A 19,639-nucleotide genomic window follows, 5' to 3' on the forward strand; every position below is an offset into this window, starting at 1 on the left:
CACGACAACTGATCTGAAATCGTTAATAATTGAGTATTGAAATCACTTTGAATTGTATTTATATGAAAAAATTTTTTATCCTTCTCGAATGTTTCGTCTCGTTGGATTCCCTGACCCGAGACCGATTCGTTTTTACCGCGGTAATTTCAGTGCTTGCAAAAAGGATCCTGGATCGAGCAAGGAGCGACAAGAGAGAGAGAGAGAGAGTGAGACGGAGAGAGAAAACAAAGTGAAGGACGAACGCGAGGGAACTCCTTGATTACATTGTCTGCGGTGAAGGACTAGGTAAAAGTAAAAGGGTCCTTGCAGCGAGTTGCCGCATCTTTCCCTTAATTCGTGACTTTGAAAGCTCTGCCCCGGGTTTCCAGGGCACCCGGGAGCTGACAAAGTGCGGTTCCAGGACGGCGCGTTCGGAAACTACACACAAAGGGACAGGGAAGGTACCCGCAACGTTAACGACGCCATGGGATCAAGGCGACCACAGCTGGCGAACCAGCGAGCTCGTTTAATGCCAGGTTCAATTCGTACGATCAGGAGGGTGAACCTCCCTCTCCGTTACCAGAGCGAGGACCTCCGGATCGAACTTTATTCGGCGATTGTATGCAGCCCGAATCCCGTTTGCAAACAGCCATTTCATTTCCGTTCCTCATTCTCGGCAGTTTCGCGCCTCGATGGCCGGGACAGGATCTGGTTTACGCCCCCGCGCAAAGTCCCCTTGTATACCGATTCTACTTCCGGATCCGACTCACCGATCCCCGAGGACCTTCCGAATAGAAATTTTGGTTAGTCCTGAGAGTCTCGGAACAAAGTGCAAACGAATTAAACGGAGGATTTTTATTCGGGGTGGATTTTCGAGGACTTGAAAACTCAAAACGGTGATAGGAAATTCGCCGAACGTTTTTTGGACAATTTTGGAAATTCGATTCTCGAGGATATACGAAAGTGATTCGACGGTGGTTTTTTTACCAGCGAAGTTAGAAATTACAATAATCAATGAATGAAGTATGAAATTATGAAAGTTGGTACACAATTAATTTTGAGATGGCTAAATGATCAATAAAATCCCAATTAACAAGTCAACAAATATTATGACAACTGTGAAAATTTTTGAGGTTACGTTCATGACGACGGATAATTTTCTCATTAGCAATTCACGTTGAACAAACGGATTATTTCGTTACAATCTGCTGCGGAAATAAGTTGCGAGTTTTGTTTTTTTTTTTTTTTTTTTTTGTTACAGAAACATATTATCGTCGTCACGCGTTTCAAATTAAATGCCCGTAGCGAATGATTAGAAAAAAGATGACTAAAAAAAAAAAAGGAAATGATTGTACCGATTGAAAGCCGTCGGTTGAATTAAAAATTCAAATTTCGAGATCGTTCGGACGGATAATTTAAATATAATACGTTGCATCTCCGTAGTAATCCGAAGAATTGAATCAGCCCTTCCTCCTTTCTAGCCTCGCGGTATTTAAATGCAAAATGGGCTTTACTTTACGCATATTAACGAACGCCCAGGTACAGCTGGAATTCCGTCGAGATCCTTCGTCCTCGACAGCTTTCGATAAATACGATTTTCTTCTCCACCCTTCGAGCCCTGTACAATCACTGATTCTATGCTCACCGGAATCGGAAGAAATACAATTATGTAATTTAATTTTCCAACAAAATCGGATCAAAATCAAGCATATCGATTCCATTCCAATGACAAGTATCGCAGTAATTTTTTCCGCGAAATTCAACATCGTTAAAACGAAAATGATGAAAACGCGTGTAAATCAGGGATACAGTTTCACGTATATGTAAAACGAAATTCAATTCAGCTCGACATAAAGCCCGAGAGATGAAACCATGGTAATGAAAAAAGAAAAAAAAAAAAAGAAAATTTGAAAAATGACTGCGATAGCTGCACCACGTACGCATCCGGATGCTTGGCCCATTCGGTTTGAATTTTAAAATTTTTCTCACCGACGTAGAGTCGAGCCTCTGCTCAGCTGTTAAATTAAATTTACGAGCGTCAGTCAGTCGCGTACATGAGCCATTTATATGGGGCATTCTTCCGGCGGCATTCGATTCGTTCGACTTTTCCGAATAAAGTTGCTAAAATGAAAATTTTCGACGTTCGATTTCCCTTCCGCAATCATTTACCGTTGAGCTTAAATTACACAAGAGGCACTTTTGTCTTTCGACGATTGTTATCTTTTAACTTCCCGTTTCTATATTTTCAAAGCAAAAAGAGAGTTACTGTAACCACTCCGAGAGTAAAAAGTCGAGTTTTTACGACACGTCGACGTTTCAAGATCTATGGAATCACCTTCGATCATTTTCGAACGGATGTCTTCTTCGTGTCTGTATGTACGTGATGAATTTTTTTATGCGACGACATATCGAGACCGAGACACCGGATTTCAATGATTTTGTTCTGAATCGACGCGTTTTTTCTGAACTCGAAACTGATTAGATTTTAACTTCGATCGATTCACTACTTTTTCACTTATTTAAATAACAAAATTTTCATCGGTCATCGATAACAAATTCGAGGTCAGACTTCAAAATGTCGAATGGTGGGTCCACAATACTGGTTTAGAAAAAAAAAGTACGTTATAATTTCATGCGATACGGTATCCAAGATCTTTAAAAGGGTTAATCAAGCATTCGAATTTGTAGTTCGAAATTCTAAAAGGATAGTTTTTTTTTTCTTATTTTTGTCCCATAAACTTGGAACCCACAGTGTGAGAATTGGAAGCTCGAGGGCTGGCTGATGGTTAGTCTAAAGCCGGTTGTTCCCCGCATGAAACGTGCTTAGGTTCGGTAAATCATTACCAAAATTGTACGATGCAGAGCGACGTGATTAATTACCAATCAGCGTTGATTACAGTTCCAATACTTTCGGGCCTGTATGATTATAACGCTGCAGCCGATCGAATTCTCCCACACGACGTCGTGATTGATCCTTTGTCAATTAGGATCTTCGGGCTCAGAATTTCGAGCACGGAATTCGCAGCGAACAATGTCTATAATAATGCCTGCAGGATGTGCCGGAGCAATTTCTCTCAACGCCGCGTCGGCGAAAGCTCGACGCCTCCTCATCCTTCTCGACGAGCAATATTACCCACGGTGTTAATTACGCCCGACTCAAAGCAACTCCGGGCAATAAGTACCTCGAAGCGCGATCGGGAAAAACGATGCAAAAGGGACGGTAGAATCGGGGGAAGGTACAAAAAGGTAACGCGATTGGCTTCGCATTCGTCTCAATATCCTGACGGATTCCAGGATACGTCGATATAATTATACGGCGCGTCGTTCAACGAGCTTAAAGCGATCAATTAATATCAATATAATATAATAAAATCAATTCCAAAAAAAGGAACCTCCGTTTATCTATCCTAGTCCTGTCTATTTGTCGTTATCCGTTTCTTAGTTACGATTTGTTGAAACATGCCGAATGTTTCAAATATGCTGAATCGTCAGCATTTTTTGACGAACTAAAACTCGCGAACGGAATGTGCTAGAGTCGTGAAACAAGTCTCAGGACGAAGTTAAAGTTTCCGACTACGTTTTGAACGTTGTTGGAATCTATTGCAGGATATTTTATGCCAGAGTTACGATATATCAAGGGATACTTCATTTTTTGAAAATCAGTTCCGAAAAATTAGACACCGCATTTCGAAGCTATCGTCGAGTGTCGAACACGCCTATCTATCCTTGTCCAAGTTATCGATTAAAAAATATGTGAGTTGGAGTTTAATTGACATAAATGCGTACGCAAGAAACGTTCGCGTTTGAATAGAATCTGTGAAAACTGATGAGAATTCGATCGTTGATAATTGCGGGTTCGAAATAGAGCGCGGATCGCGAATTGGGATTGCAAAAATGGATTTCGTTTCAGGGCAAACGGGTATAACGGAAAGTTGAACGAATTAAAATGTGAATGGAATCGAGTTCACATCCTATACGAGAGCCGTTTGCCCAGCAGCGTCAGCAAGCGCATCAAAAGCCGGGATCTATTCATTCTAGGCTCGTATTGCCAGCCGGCACTCATCACTATGGCCCGTTAATTAATCCAGGTATAGGAATTCGCCCGAGTGGACTGAGCCGTGCACCCTGGACTGGTTCTTGTAGCTTCCCCGAGACACTCGAATTCCCTAACGAAATCTTCGCCCAGCTCCCTGGCTTTTCATTCGTCAGGCTAGTCGATGCTTTCGCACATTCCGAATTACGGTTCTTCACATTTTCAATTTCCCCTCCAGCGGAAAGCCGCCGCTAGCTTCGGGAAAACTGTTGCTCAATTTCTGCTATAATAATCTGCTCTAAAACCAGCGTTGAAGAAATTAAATTCTCACATTTTCAGTGTCAATTAATTCTGCCCTCAAAGTTCATGGCTCGTAATTTCCAATCTTGTCTGAGAAATTTTTCAAAAAAGCGTCAGAGAAAAGAAACGACACCTCGTTTCGAATGATTTCTCTACGATCCTAAGCATTTTTACGAATCTACGTTTGCAAAAGGCTGTAATAATTCTTAATTAACAATTTCGAAACGTTATACCAATTTTGAATACCAATCATCGGATGTATTTCGCCTGTTTTTTCACCGTCCGCAGTTGAAATGTCTTTTGGGACAGTTTTTTACCAGCTGTTTGCATACGCCCTTCGGCTTGGCTAATAATCCCGTCACTGAGAAGAAACGCACTGCTTTTAAGCACGGGACTGATAAAAGGTAAAAAAAACGGTTTGCACAGTTCGGTCAAGTCATTTTTATGCCTTCGCTTACCCGGCGAACTCGACTAATGAGACCGCAAGTATCTCGGTCTGCTTTCGCTGAAGATATTAAAAAGTGAGGTCGAATGGATACGAAATTCCCCCGTACAAATTAAAAAAGCATTTAAACCGTACGTTAAAACATTAGAATTATTTATACACGGTATCTAAAGTCGATCATGTGAAAACAAATTTGGTTTTCTTCCGCGCCATTCGTTAATCGTCAATTTCGCGACGTGTCGAGGTATAAAAAAAAGGCTTTGAGCACCATTTACAAAAAAAAAAAAAGAAGAAAAAAAAAAACATTGGCGCATACGTGCTTTCGGAATAAAAAAAAATGATTTAGACCAAAATGAAAATGGCATTTACGACCTTTCGTTAATTTTCCTCTTCGATTTCTGAGAATAAAATCACCCGTTTACTTGAGAGACGGATTAATTACACGTGAAGTAAATTGATGCAAACAATTTTTTTCCTTTAAAAGAAAATCTTCTTCCCTGCCGACGAAATACATCGCAGAATCTGTGCGACTCTGTTGAAAATATAACTTCGATTCGGCAGGACAAATACGCAGATTCGTGCAGTTTCAATCGTTCCAAATCTCGATTTCATCGCTTTACGTGTACGTAATATCTTGTATAATGCATTCATCGATGAAAGTTTATGAACCCGAATGAACGATGCATGCAGTGACTCGCTACTGTGTTTCGTATCTTATTAAGGATGTTTCCTGCGTTCATTCATCGACGTATTCAACCGTTCAAAGTAGAAGTTGAGAATCGCTGATTGTGAAAGGCAGAAAACACCGAATGAAATTCGCGGTTTTCCGTCTCTCACACATACCGTATGACCTACTTTTCATTTTAAAAGATTTATCTTTACACCGTATTTTTCTGTCAATGCGAACGGTCGTTTCTGACAGCTCCCGAACACTTGGGAAAATTTCACCCTAACCAAAAGCTGAAACAAACGTTATTTTCATCATCCTTATTTTTTTCCATTCTTAATTCGTTTTTTCTTCAAAGATACAAAGATACGAAGGGTGATGATCGGTCGATATAATTGGAAAAAATTTTGACGGTAATAATTCTGTTTTCCAACCGCGTTGAAACTTTGGACCGAAATTTCTAAACCACCAGAAAAAAATAAAACGTCACATCACCGCGTTCTACGTTTTTCTTTTCAAATTTCGCACCTTATTCCGGACATCTAACGGAACAAGATGAGAGCTCATCCAATGTTCGAAGGATTGTCCTTGCGAAGAATCGCAGGCTGAATTTGGAATTTGCATTTTCGAGTCAGAGGTGATTCCGGCGAAGGAAAGAATTCCGAATTGAAAATGGTGCCGGGTATCCGGCGGCTCGAAATCTCTGAGACGATAATTTTTGATCGAGCAATTTTGCCCGGCGTTCCCAACGGGACGCAGTCGAAATGGTCTTTTTTTCGTTTATCCGAAAGCACCAGAGCCCCGGGTTCCTCCCGAGGGAAAGAAACGAAGAATCTACGCGAAGAAGTCGCGCCGCGCTGTTTATAAGCCCGGCCAATCCGGCCTTCAAAACCGCCCCCAGAAATTTCCCGACGACCCTGGTGGAGACAGTTTCATGATCTAGGGTTCCGAATTCACGGGCATTAGCTCAGTCAACTGCGCCAAGAGGTTTCCCGCCGTTGATTGTAGTGCGTAGCTGCTCGGAGATCATGCCACCGGGAATATCTCGCCGCCTCGTTACATTCGCTTACCCTGTACATACATATATACATATACATGTGTGTGTGTGTGTAGGTACATGTATGTATACATATACCTGATGTCATGCCTAGAAATTAATCCATGCCTAGAGATACGCTACATTACGTGATACAACATCGAGGGAAATCTAATCTATTAAAGATATGCGTTATTAGACTCACTGAGAAAAATTTCATTTGTTGTAGTAACTAGAAAAATTCGGTAAAACAGGTATCGTTAAAAAAAAATTGTTTGAATATCGTTGGAATTACGAAAAATGAGGTATGCCTAACCATTTCGTTTTTATGAACCAATTTTTTTTTATGAATTTTGAATTTTGAATTTCTTAGCTCACAAATCAATTTTAGTGCAAGTTGAAAATTTTTATTCTCACAAGATGAGGGATGGAAAATTTTTAACAACAACGTTTAAAAAGGAATTTACCATTAAAAGTGGAATTCATTTCAGTGAGGTTATTTATCATTGAAAGTAGAGCCTTACTGATTAAAAATTGTCAACTGACTTCCTTCGTCATAAAAAATCTCAAACTGTAGAATTTTTAAGAAAATAAACAAAAATAAAAATTGTGCTACTTTACGTATCAAGAAGATTAGGTTTTTCTCGGCTTTGCTTTCACTCTTGATAAAGCTGAAGATGGCAACGTTAACGTAACGAAACATTGAAGGGAAAAATAACTGTTTTGCAAATTTATAATGACTTTGAAAACATGTTTCGCTGCGTTACGTTAAAATCTACCGCATTTCAGACCTTCTCAAAATTTCGAAATAACTATTTCCCGACGATGATTCTTCATTCCCAAGACATTGCGTGCCGATGAATGCTGATCGTTTCGCAATCGACATGTTTTAGACAGTTTGAACTAACGATAAGCTCAAAATTTCATTTCTATCGTTGAAACTGGATTTTCAATTATGTTCAAGATTTCTGAGAAGATTTGTTCTCAAACTTTGATCCACGAAAATATGCTGGAATTAATTACAACAATGGACAAAACGTATGTATGGGTAATTCCATGCGAATCCAACCAACGTCTGATCCACATTATTTTTAATTTTGTCCAAAATTTTTTGCAACAATTGTGTCAAATCTAAAACAGTACCCTGAACCTTTTGATTAGAAAAAAAATCAGGTATAAAAGATGCTAGTTATAATTCTTCGCCTAAAGGCACGAGGAATTTAATTTCTCGAACAAGACGAGCCAAAAAACAGTTTGCAAAATACGTTCGCGGGTAGTCTTTGAATGAATTTCTCATTGCGTCGAATAATATGATTCAAGAAAAGTATGACGTAGATGAATGGATAAAAAAAAATGAATTGGAAAATAACGGTATTATGGTATAAAAAATAACAACCCGTTCAAAAAAATTGAATCATTTTTCTAATTTCGCAAAAAGGGTGGTCAGCTTTTTCAGCCTAACACCGAGTATCACGATAATCATGATCCATGATCCAACCCCTTCCTACCCTTTATCCTACAGGATAGTACAAGCCTGCCGCGGTCGCAGATGCCTCGATATTACGAACCAAAATCCCGGATCCTGGGGATCAGGTTTCCATTGAAACCGAGCAACGAGTGAGAAGGTTGGTCCCCTGAAACCGGTGGCTGTGTGGATGAACCCTGAATCCAGACAGAGAAACGCATTGTAGCCCAGCCCGCAATGACGTACGAAATTTATCACACCGTTGGATGTACAACACGTGTATACGGTGCGTTCCATGCCAATTTCACTGACATTCGGTCATGATTAATATCGGACTTTATCGTTCGTTTCTGTTTACACCAAAGTCATTATCGATTCTTGAAAATCATATTTTTCTGCTGAATCTATGAATGAATCGGTATTTCAATCGGATATCTAAGATGTGCGTTTCATTGTGAATTTCAGGAAAGCGTAAAGTGTTGACTGGATTTTTTTCACTTCTTCGAAGTATGTGGAGAAAATAATTGATACGCTTGATTCGCGTCGTCCCGAAAAGATATTCCTCAAAACGATTTGGTAATAATATTTCTTAGATGATGGAAATAATTCATAACAAAAGACGGAGCAGTAAAAGCGCAGTTCTAAAGATGAATTTTATTTTTCGCTAAATTGGATGATACAGAATTTCACTGTGAAAGAAAAAGAAAATACAGCATTTTGGAGTTGGCCAATTTTGATTAAAATTTTTACCTCACATCCTTGCTTTCTAAAAATTTGTTGTAAACGATGCAGAATTAGTATCAAAGGAGTTCTGACTCCCTGAAATTTTTTTTACCAGCAGAAGCACATCTAATAATAACCGACGAAGATATTTCAGAATTATTCACCAGTTCCATGATATTGTAAAAAATCGACGATATCGCAAAATGGTTACGCGCACCTCATTTTTCCTAATTTCAACAATATCCAAACAATTCTTTGAGCGATGCCTGTTTTACTCAATTTTTCTAGTTACTACAACAAATGAAATTGTAACGCCGTTAAAACTTCCTTACACACACGTCAAAGTTTCACCACATCGATCGATTGATTCAGTGATTTTCGACGGTAAAAATTGACAGGAATGGAAACGACTTTTATGCCAAAGAAACTGAAGACATTTTCACATATATATCGTAGCTCGTCGAGTGGCGCGTAGCGTTTGTAAACGATTGGCGACGATTACTGGGGAAAAGCTCGTCGCTGTCAACTAAAACGGTTGTTTATATTGGCCGCGTCGTTAGAAGCTCGACGGTGATCGATCATCGGTGAGTGTGGATGGAGACGTGAAAACTACGCCGGGTATTATAAGGGTCGTTCAATTTTCACGCTCTCATCTCCCTTTTTCACAGAATGACGTGACGAGCTCGCATCGAATCAGCGAGTCTCGGCTTCGCTACGAATTGAGATTAATCGTCGGACCCGATAACACCGGTCAACACGAATTTTGAATCTGGATTACAGGTGTAAAATTTTGATTTCCTCCAGGTAGCTCTTAGGACAAAAATAAATGAATAAATGAACAAACGGTTTTATTAGCTATTGAGGTTTGCTTTCGAAGGAACCAGAACGATATTCAAGATTTAAAAAAAAATTGTTTATTTAAGTAACAATTGAACAAACTTCAGTTTCGCATTTAAATCGCTTTTATTAAAAAACAATATTGTTTCGGCTTTATAGTAGCTGAATAATTGAAATCATAGATTTTAATGAATTTTTAAACACAATCCTCCTGGCTGCAAAATCAAGCTTTTTCATAAAATCTAATATATAATAATGACGTGCACGAATCCTAGGCAGAAAATTTCTGAAGACTTTTACTAGCGAAATTATTAAATCGTTGTTATTTCTCCCAAGACTACAAGAGCAAATTTGAAGTAGGGTTTATATATTTTTCCATTGTTTTTAAGCGTGAAAAATAAAAAAAAAAGAAGAATTAACTCAACCCAGGCACAAATAAGGAAAAAAAATTTTTTGTCGGCCGGCGTAATCACCGATAAAAAAAAAAATATATATATATATATAAATTACAGCTTTGATCTCTTGGGTATCTTTTCCCCACCGAAAGTCTAGTCGGATAATTGAATTCCCCCGGGATTTCTCGGGGCTTGGAATTTTCGACTCTTAAACGTACCTATACCATTTTAATTGAAATTCTTGATTAATCGATGGTTTGAAAATAAAAATTTTCTTAGAACCACCCTATAAAATAAATGTTAGTAATTTTAATTTTGTTCTAAATTCCTTCAATCATGCAACAAAATAGTCTTGAATAGTCTTAAAGAAGTGTCGAGCTTTTCGAAAAAATAAAAAACAAGTTTATAAATTTTTCATAAAATTACATCAAGTTCTCCGTGACGCTCTTCGCTAAAAAAAATATTCTCACAGTCATTCGTTCTGGATTCAAAATCCGCGGAGAATAACAATTCTAAACAAACAAAAAATAAAGAAAGAAATAAATAAATGAGTCCATCTAAAATTCCCGAAAAATTTATTCAAATCTTTCATACATGTATCTAAATTCAAACATTTTTATGCAATGCTACATAGAATTTTACCCTTCGCCAATCACTTCTCGAAACACTTCGTTATTCTTCAAGCCAAATATTCGTAGACACGATAACGAGATCAATATTGATTGTGCGAAACTTTTTTCGATAGTATTAAGTAGCCCGAAATATTCTTCGCCTGTGCACGAAATCCGTTGTGTTAATTTTTTGTTTGTTTGTTTGTTTTTTTTTTTTTCTTCTTGTTTACCGTAAGACTATAATTTTTTCACAGTCTAGTGTTTAAAAATTTCTCTCATTCCGCGAGCTGAAGCGAGTTCACGAAATTTCAAAGGTATAATAAATACATATGAAAAAATAAATCGCGATCGTCAAAAAAAAAAAAAAAAATAAAAAAGTTCCAATACGGCCGATTTTCTGTATTTTTTTACAACATCCATACAACAAAGTTACTTGAATCTGGTATTCTCTTTGAATGAAGGCCTTTATAATTGAAACAAAGAGAGGAAAAGGTTTCTTTTGTTTTTTGTTTTCCTCTTTCTCCATTCGTTTTCATTCCGTTTTGCCTCTCTCTCTCTCTTTCTCTCTCTCTCTCTCTCTCTCTCTCTCGGTAAATTTTGCCTAACAAGTGGGACGGCAGATATGAAAATTCACATGCAACAGAGTCATAAGCAGCCACGTACCTTTTCACGCGCTGTGTCACCTTTTAGGTATGGAAATTAATTATTGCACCTCGGTGAACTTTTGAGAAGGAATTAACGACTCGAAGTTCAAAGCATATCCACACCTTTAATCAGACCGTTATTTCCTGTTTGTGATGAAAAACAAAAAGGTCAAAAAAAAAATTCTAGATTTCTCAGAACTTTAAAGCGTAATTCCGATTCATTTAACCATATTTTGTATAATTTCAGCTGGACTTATTTTTTTATTAGGTACTATATTTTTATTACTTTTCGTTGAGGTGTAGTTTTTTTATACAAAGATTTCAACGAATCTTAAATAAAATATCGAAAAGTACTCGGGTAAGTTTTATGGATGCGGGAAAATGGAAATCTGAATCAACGGACGGAAAGTGGAGAAAGAAAATTTGTCAGCCGAAACTATTCGTCGTACAATTTTTTGTTTATTTCAGTCATTTTGAAGCCTGAAAATTGTTAAAATTCTCGCTGTAAAATATTGCGTATAATTTTCAAATAGTTTTCATTTTATTCTACTTGATGCTCAAAATATATCTTCAGAATTATCGTGATTTCTCTTTTTTACAAATTTTGGCATACCAAAATTTGCAGTATCTTTAATTATTAACATTAATTTACGAAAAATTCGAGGTGGGTGGGAAGAAATTTATATTTCACACAATTCTAAGTACCAGAAACGGCATAATCAGCATCAGGAATAAAAATGTTCGCAAATATCCCGGCTAAAAGTTGAAAACAAACATCGATTTTCTAACCATCTTTTCGCGTATTTGTTTCTCACGATCTGTGCAATTCCGACAAACAAATGCGTCCAATTTGATTGTAAGAAAGTGCAAGAAAAATTTCAAAAAATCAACCACAGATTTTTCGAAGGTTGCATTATAATCTGTCAATTTTTGTAAAATGATCCACTAAAATTATTCAACTATTTTAATACGATTAATCTAATATCCAACCCTGTTCGAACAATTTTTCCCCCGTTCGGCATGTCGCACAATACGCAAAGTTATTTAACAACGATCTCTTACCTCTCACAGCCGCCGTCAAACTCGACGCCACTTTTCGCCAAACTTGAGAAGCACGCGTGCAGTTCAACGATGAAAATCTTGTCGCACGAATTTTGATTTGTTTCAACGTCGTTTCATCCGTTCCCTAAATATTCGTCCCTGTTCTCCAATCAAAATTTAAGCTCAGTTATCATTCTGCACAAAAATATCACTCTCGATAATCAACGTTAAATATACGTGAATATTCTCTTCAATTAAATTATCAGTCACGTTACCGGCAACGAAGTGTCACAATTATATTGCCGGTGAATTTCCGACTGATGATAAATTCATTTTTCTCCATTACTCTTTAAACGGAGCTTTTTCACCCACTCGCCGTTCGTATCATCGTCACATCGCCATTTTGGAATTTTATTCTCATATTTGGCATCGAAATTTTTTTACATGTCCCTCGCAACTTATCAAATTCGCGTCATATATTTTCTGCGATAATCACACGACGTTATTTCTCGTTTTATTATTATTATTATTATTATTATTATTATTATTATTATTATTATTAATATTATTATAATTATTGTTGTTATTATTTACTTCAGTTTAAGCAAAGTTGTACGATGAAAAGTTTCTTTTTTTTTCTACCTCGCCAGTTACACAACATCGATAAATTATCTTCATTCGGTTTTTATTTGTTATTACATTTCTTTAATATTATAAATTTATAATACATATTACAGTAAAATTGTTTGGAAAAAAAAAGAAACACGTAAATAAATTTGACCAGATCGAAGCACTTGAGGGGAAAAAAAAATTAATTCACGCTTCCACGCAAAGAAGTTTGATCGCAAAAATTGAGAAGGCGTGATGAGAGAAAAAAAAAAAGAAGAAATCAACCACGAAAGAAGAGAAAATTGTTCTTCGCCATGTGTTTTATTTTTTTTCGTTTATTTCAAGTCGTCATTCAACTCCCATCTTACGGTGTAGCAACAACAACGACAAGAACAACAGTAACGGAGTATAAAGGTATCGAGGAGGTGAAAAAAAAAAAAACAAAAAAAACACCGAGAAAACGGTCGACTCGTTTTCTGGATGAAAAATTCGTCGGGTGACGTTCGAAATTTTACACCGAGGGTTTGAGTCTTTTTTTTTTTTTTTTTTATCTCTTTTCGAAAAGCTTCGAGCTTTCCGCGAGGCCGTCCGGCATTTTTTAATTTCTAATCGACGACGGGAATCCGGTGTTGCGAGGATATCGTTTTTGAAGGGGAAAAGCTCCTTGGAGAAGGAACGAAAAAATAAAAAAAACAAAACAAAGAAAGAAAGAAAGAAGGAATCGCGATTCGAGCAGGAGGGCGGAACGGAGCTTTCCGTCGGAGCTTTCAGGCCGCGTGTCGGCGTCCCGATGTCCGCGGTGATACTACAGCCACCGGCGAAGGTAACCCCCGCTTTCAACCCTCGATTCCCGGGTGTCTCTCCGTCTCTCTCCGTTTCTCTCCCACTCGGGCGAAGCCACCCACCCCAACCGCCCCTGACTTAGCGGCGTGTATGTATAATAGAAAGCTCAGAACCGCCGCGGTGCAAGCGCAGATATCGCCGCCCTCCCCCTCCACCTCTTCCTCGAGATTCGAATATGTCGTACATTCGTGTCAGACACGCATTTTCCCCCGTCTCTAACCTTGTTTTATACCGCCTGACTTATACGCTTCGCTGTTTTTTATACAACGTATACCGAGGATTTTTCGGCATCGAAAAAAGGTACAACGATATTACGCCAAGATGTCGACGAGGCATCGAGCTTTTTGCAATTCTAACAATTCGGGATAGACTCCTCACGAATCATCCTTCGAACTTCATCCTTAATTTTTATTTGGAGTGTAAAAAAAAAAAAAAAAACCTTTTAAAGCGCTCGTTTACGGTATTGCAATGGAAATATGACGTCTACCTTTGAATTTGTTGTCGATGATCCAAAAGCACCTCTGTCTCACAATTTCTACCAAAATCGAAGTATTTTTAGATATTTTTCCATACCATATTGGATCGCCATTTTGGATTTCGCAATATGACTTTAGATTCGTGATCAGCCACCCAACAAACCGACGAGTACCAATTTTCATCAAAATCCAGCTTATCCAATACGCCAAATTTAAATTGTCCAAATCCAACCTTAAATTTTTAATTAGCGATTCGAAAAAACTCGCGATAGCAATTTTCATTCAAATCCATTCACCCGTACTCAAGATATCATCAATAATATTTGATTTTTTAGAATTTTGTCGTTTAAATAATCTAACCAGTTCCAAGTTTGGAATTAGAATGCTGCTGTCAATTTTTATACATAAGTATTTTTGAATAAATTTATTCCTGCTGACAAATGTTACTTGTCATCATTTATAACCTAGGCGCTAAAAATGATAAGTAATCACGACATTCTGTCGTTGTGCAAAAAAAAAAAAAACTTTGATCAACTTGGAATAATTTTAATTCTTGACGGGCTGACTCTAAATTAGATAAAAGTAAAGAAAATAAAAAATAAAAAATAGAAGCCAACGAAAGAAATATCGGAAAACTTGCGATGCATTAATTATAACAGTTCGGCTAATGAACGTGGTTGTAAAAACTTTGAAAACTCCACAAGTCGCTAATTGTCATTTCTCGTCACGTCGCTGTAAGTGCAAAGAAAAAGGAGAGAAAAAAAAAAGAAATTTTTGTCGCATAGTTTGCAACAGGTATATATACATATATATATATATATATATACATATATACGTGAAAGAAAATTAAATAAAATTCAAGAACGGCTTGCGGTTGACATCCAATTAATTCAGCTCATCGTTTGATGCGTTGACAAACTTATTAAGCAAGAATAATTAACAAGAATAAGTAACAAAAAAGCGTCGAGAAAGAAGCCAAAAGAAGCAGAAGAGGCGAGAAAATATATTCGACAACATAATAACGAGAGGTGATATTTTTGTATAAAAAATGCATCGCGCATACAATGCGATTAGCGAGTATTTCGTTAAGGGACGAATCAGTTCAAATTAAATAACCGTAGACCTGTCCCGAGCACTTTGTCTGAGATGGGGAAAAACAATTAAAAATCCCATTGTCATTTAATCGAAACTGACGCAAGAGTGAGACGACCTTAATTTTGACTCGACTCTTTGTTATCCAGACCTAACAATCCCCGCGTATTTCGTAATTATTTCACTGACAAAACGACGCACAAAATGTTGTGTCAAAACTCGCTCCGCCGGAGAATTTTTTTTAATTCCGCTCGAATAACGATTCAAAAGAAAAATTGAGATGACACAAATATCTCACGACGACGAATAAAATCATCAGGCTAAACGAATTTGAAAATATCGCAATATTTCGAACATATTTTATCCTGAAATGAAATTTGAACTATTCGACACTTGTTTTAACACGAATTAAAAACCATGCGATGACGAGACGAGAAAAAAAAAAAAAAAAAAGGAAATTTCAAACCTAAAATTTGTCACAAAATAGGGAATTAATAAAAATGATTAACGCTGTAACGGAACGGAGAATATCGTTATTTTTTTTTTTCTTTTACGTACATTAGATTCGCAAAGTTTTTCAGCTTGAAAAATTGGTGTGCAAGAATTTTTTTTCCGCATCTTTGTTTGATTGTTTTTTTGTTTTGTTTTTTTTTTTTTTTATTTTTATTTTTTTTTATTTTTGTTAGGACCGACTCGTGAGAAATGAGGAAATTAACAAGCACCTAATCACTACGGAACAACGAAGCTAAATCTGTTAAGGTGTTGAATTACCAGAGGAGAATGGAGGGGGTGTAATAATTAATCACTCCCCACTTGGACCGCGAACCCGGTTCTCACATCGCTGTGAGCAAAGACTAACAATCTCGGGTAAACAATGGATGTAACGGGCGTAGTTGGCGGGTACTGCATGAAGCTTTTGTATCATCCGACTTGCGGCTGGTATTAATTACTCTGTAAACACCCGGAGACGAAAGATCGCGAAGCGAATTCTTCCGGATAGACAGACGCGTGTTCCGCATCATCGTTCATAAAAATTAAACAAAATGTAAGAGATGCACAAAATTTGAAATGATGAAAAATTGATTTTCATCTTGATTTTTATTTTGATTATTCGATTGTTCGCCGTTTTATTGATGATCGTACATCTCAAACATTGTCAAGCTTTCGTAATTTTATGTTACGATGTTTCATATTTTATTCTTTCCGATATCGGATCCTGATTCCTTTTATTGGTACGATGTTACATTTAGAAGTATTGAATTTACGACATCTTGATCAAGCACGCTAAAACGAAATAAGATTACAGATTTTGAATTTCTCTTCTTTTTTTTCCTCTTGTAAAGAGTAGTTGAAATTTTTCGCCTCCTATTCTCGACTTTGCTTATCACGATCTTCATACTCGATGGAAAAAAATTGCATTTTTATTTCCGACCAGTAACGGCGCTTGCAGCCTTTGTTTATTCCCATCTTCATTTGCCGAACAGTTTTCAACACTCATATTCTATTCTCAGAACCATATTTTTCATAATTTCTACCGCAAAATAAATGCCGATTATTAATTTCTTCTGAATAAAATCTGCGCCAATGTATTCAATATTCGTAAACAGACCGTAGCACGATAACCCAAATCTTGTTAGTTGTGAAATAAGGCTCAAGGTTAAATCTGAATTTTTATAACCGTAAGAAATTATCCCAGCTATTTGTTATCGAGGAAAAATAGCGACCTTCGATGGAGACTAGGCGAAAAATGCCGTCTGCGTTATTTTTCACAGCTCGCAAGCTGCGCTTTCTCTTTTTGCCGATTTGCACAGGTTGTTGTGCGTCGCTGTTCCCAAACGAGACTCGAGCCTCGCGGGGATGTAAAAACATTTAGTTCGTCCATTTTTCATCCCTCGCTGCGCCGCGACTTTCGCCTCGGTGAGTCGTTAAGTAAGCGGACGAACGAATTAACCAGGTAAACGGCTTGCGGAGTGTAACTGAAACTAATTGAGCATATATATCTAACCGAGTCGAGCCGGTACTCCACCCTTTTTGATGCAGTCTTTGCAACGCTGCACCGAAGTTTGAATTTGAAAGTATAACAGGCGGCTTGAAGCTTGCATAAATATTTGAAATCTAATGAGTTTTAATTAGATTTTTACCACCCCGTTCGTTGTTCGTGAATTTCTCATCCCCGCTGAAAACTGAATTTCATAATTAGTCTGCCGATTCCTTTATCTCGATTTTAAACTTTCAATATTTACATCAACTTTCGTGAAGTTCTTACGCTCTGGGAAGATCGTAATACGCTTTGTCGATCGAAATTCGTAAAGATGTCTCGCACGTGCAGAATTTACAGAAAATTCCGACAATTTTCCGACAATGATCGAGGCAGGAATATCTTCTTCAACTGCCACAAATTTCAATCCACATCCAGATCTGGGAATTCGCCGAGTTTCAAACCGTTACTAGCCTTTTTATTTACAATACAACAAGAATTTAAATCTTCCCCTAAAAGTACAAGAAGATCAAGTACCAGTTTCGAAAAATATCATTATCTAAAAAAACATAAAATCAATTTCGTTCCGGGTCCAAGTTTTAGGTTCTTGCAAAAACTTACCAACGGTTCTAAATTCCGGGAATGGTGTGAAAATAATTTTATAAAGTTCTTCAAACGTATTAAAAATATGTGGCTCACTTCCGTAGAATCGTGTTGTTTTAGTGATTCTCTTAATCTGTACGATGTTACAGAAAAAATAATTATCCACGAACGATAAGTTTTTTTTTTTTTTTTTCTTTCCAAATCCTTGAATCTCTCTTCTTCCACTGAAAGTCGAGGGATCGACTGATTTGAACCGACAGAATTTCAAGAAACGAAAATGAGAAGTCGAGAAGTGAAATTTTTGGTTCCCCAAAGAAGGGTTGTAAGAAGATGAGAAAATTACAGATAGAATTCATTTTTACTACGAATCGTGCACTGGAAAATTGACGGAATTGGTCATATATATATATATATATATATATATATATATATATATATATATATATATATATGTATACAATATACTTTGCGGGACTATCTACCGTAAATTTAATCCCTGGTTTCGGTCCACCGTCTGAAACAGCGTTAGGGGTAAATCCAAGGGGTAAATGTTAAGGGCTTGAGGGATCGTAGCTCTTTCCCCGCCCTGTGCATCCACCCTGGGTGTGTATAAGGAAGTCTGCACGGAAGTCGAGGGATCCTCTTGAAATAAAAATCCACTTTGGGGGAGGAAGATCCCGGTTGAATAAGTCGAGTTGCCGAAAGGAGTCTAATCCCCTGTATCAAAATTCTTAAACGTCCGCAGCTACTTTCAGAATGAATTCCCCATCTCTTATCTCTTATCTCTTATCTCTTATCTCTTATCTCTTCCTCACCGCCTCTCCTTCCAAAAACATTAGTAACGTTTTCAACATCCCTCACATTACTTCGTTAAGAGAATTTTCTACTTGCGGTTACTTTGTTCGCACAGTCTTTGACTATTTTATTTTTTGTCGTAACCTCAATATATTTTTATGGGTATTAAATGTAAATTAGTTCTCAACTGTACAACGGCAATCAGCGTAGCAAGAAAAAAATGTATGAAAAAAATTGACTCGAGTGCTTTAATTTAATTGCAGTGCCAGATGTGGTTTGTTTATTTGTTAAGTTGATCAACCTCTCGACGATTTGACCGATTATCTGTTGGTATGAAGATTTGACACTTTCTCAGGTTCTAAGGTTGATTCTTCTCATTCAATTGATGATAAAGATTTCTTTAAATTTAAATATTAAGCACATTCGAGCGTGGAAAGTATTCTACCGATTAATATTCTACGCCGAAAAACACAGTTCGTGTATTTTCAATAAATAGGTTAGAAATTTTCGAACACAATATACTCGATAAACTCGGAAGCAAATATGAACGTAGGTAGATTAATACTTTGGCATTGTCCTATTTTATGCCGCAAGTTCAATAAACCAAATTCAGTGCTTTTGAGTAAGTTTTCTTGCAGCCTATTATCAAATTAGCTAGGAATCGTTCGGCCCAAGCATTTGAAGTTGGCATACAAACGGCAAATGTAGTTTCCTGCGTACTAGTATGTCGGTAATTAAAACCCCTCGACCGACGAGCGCTTTTTAATTAACGTTCAACATCGTCTCGATGAACTTATAATTACCATGTCAGCAGTACCACGTTTTACTACTTCAATTTTAATATTTAAAATCCGGTTAAGCGCTGTATACTTTACATTTGTATACATATGGGTACCACGTACATACATTAAACGTATGTACAAAACAATCTAGTTCTAGATTATTTGTTACTTTATTAATAATTAATTACCACGATTTGAAATTAAGAGGATCTCTGATAAAGCTCTGAAAATTTAAGTTTCATACAAACGACAATTTGTTTCCACTTGCGTATAGAAGGAAATCGT

General features: G+C 37.1%; 1 protein-coding gene across 3 annotated transcripts in view; it reads right to left on the reverse strand.

Moving 5' to 3' along the window:
- The window catches only part of LOC124177435 (octopamine receptor beta-2R), a 159,919-nt gene extending 147,019 nt beyond the window's left edge, over nt 1-12,900 (reverse strand). For all 3 annotated transcript variants that reach the window (XM_046559778.1, XM_046559777.1, XM_046559775.1), the window contains exon 1: nt 12,198-12,900. The gene's annotated coding sequence lies outside the window, so the exon portion shown is untranslated. The remainder of the gene's footprint in view (nt 1-12,197) is intronic.
- Nucleotides 12,901-19,639: the final 6,739 nt, after the last annotated feature.

Source organism: Neodiprion fabricii, chromosome 3, assembly GCF_021155785.1.
Source record: "Neodiprion fabricii isolate iyNeoFabr1 chromosome 3, iyNeoFabr1.1, whole genome shotgun sequence".
NCBI classification, from domain to species: domain Eukaryota; kingdom Metazoa; phylum Arthropoda; class Insecta; order Hymenoptera; family Diprionidae; genus Neodiprion; species Neodiprion fabricii.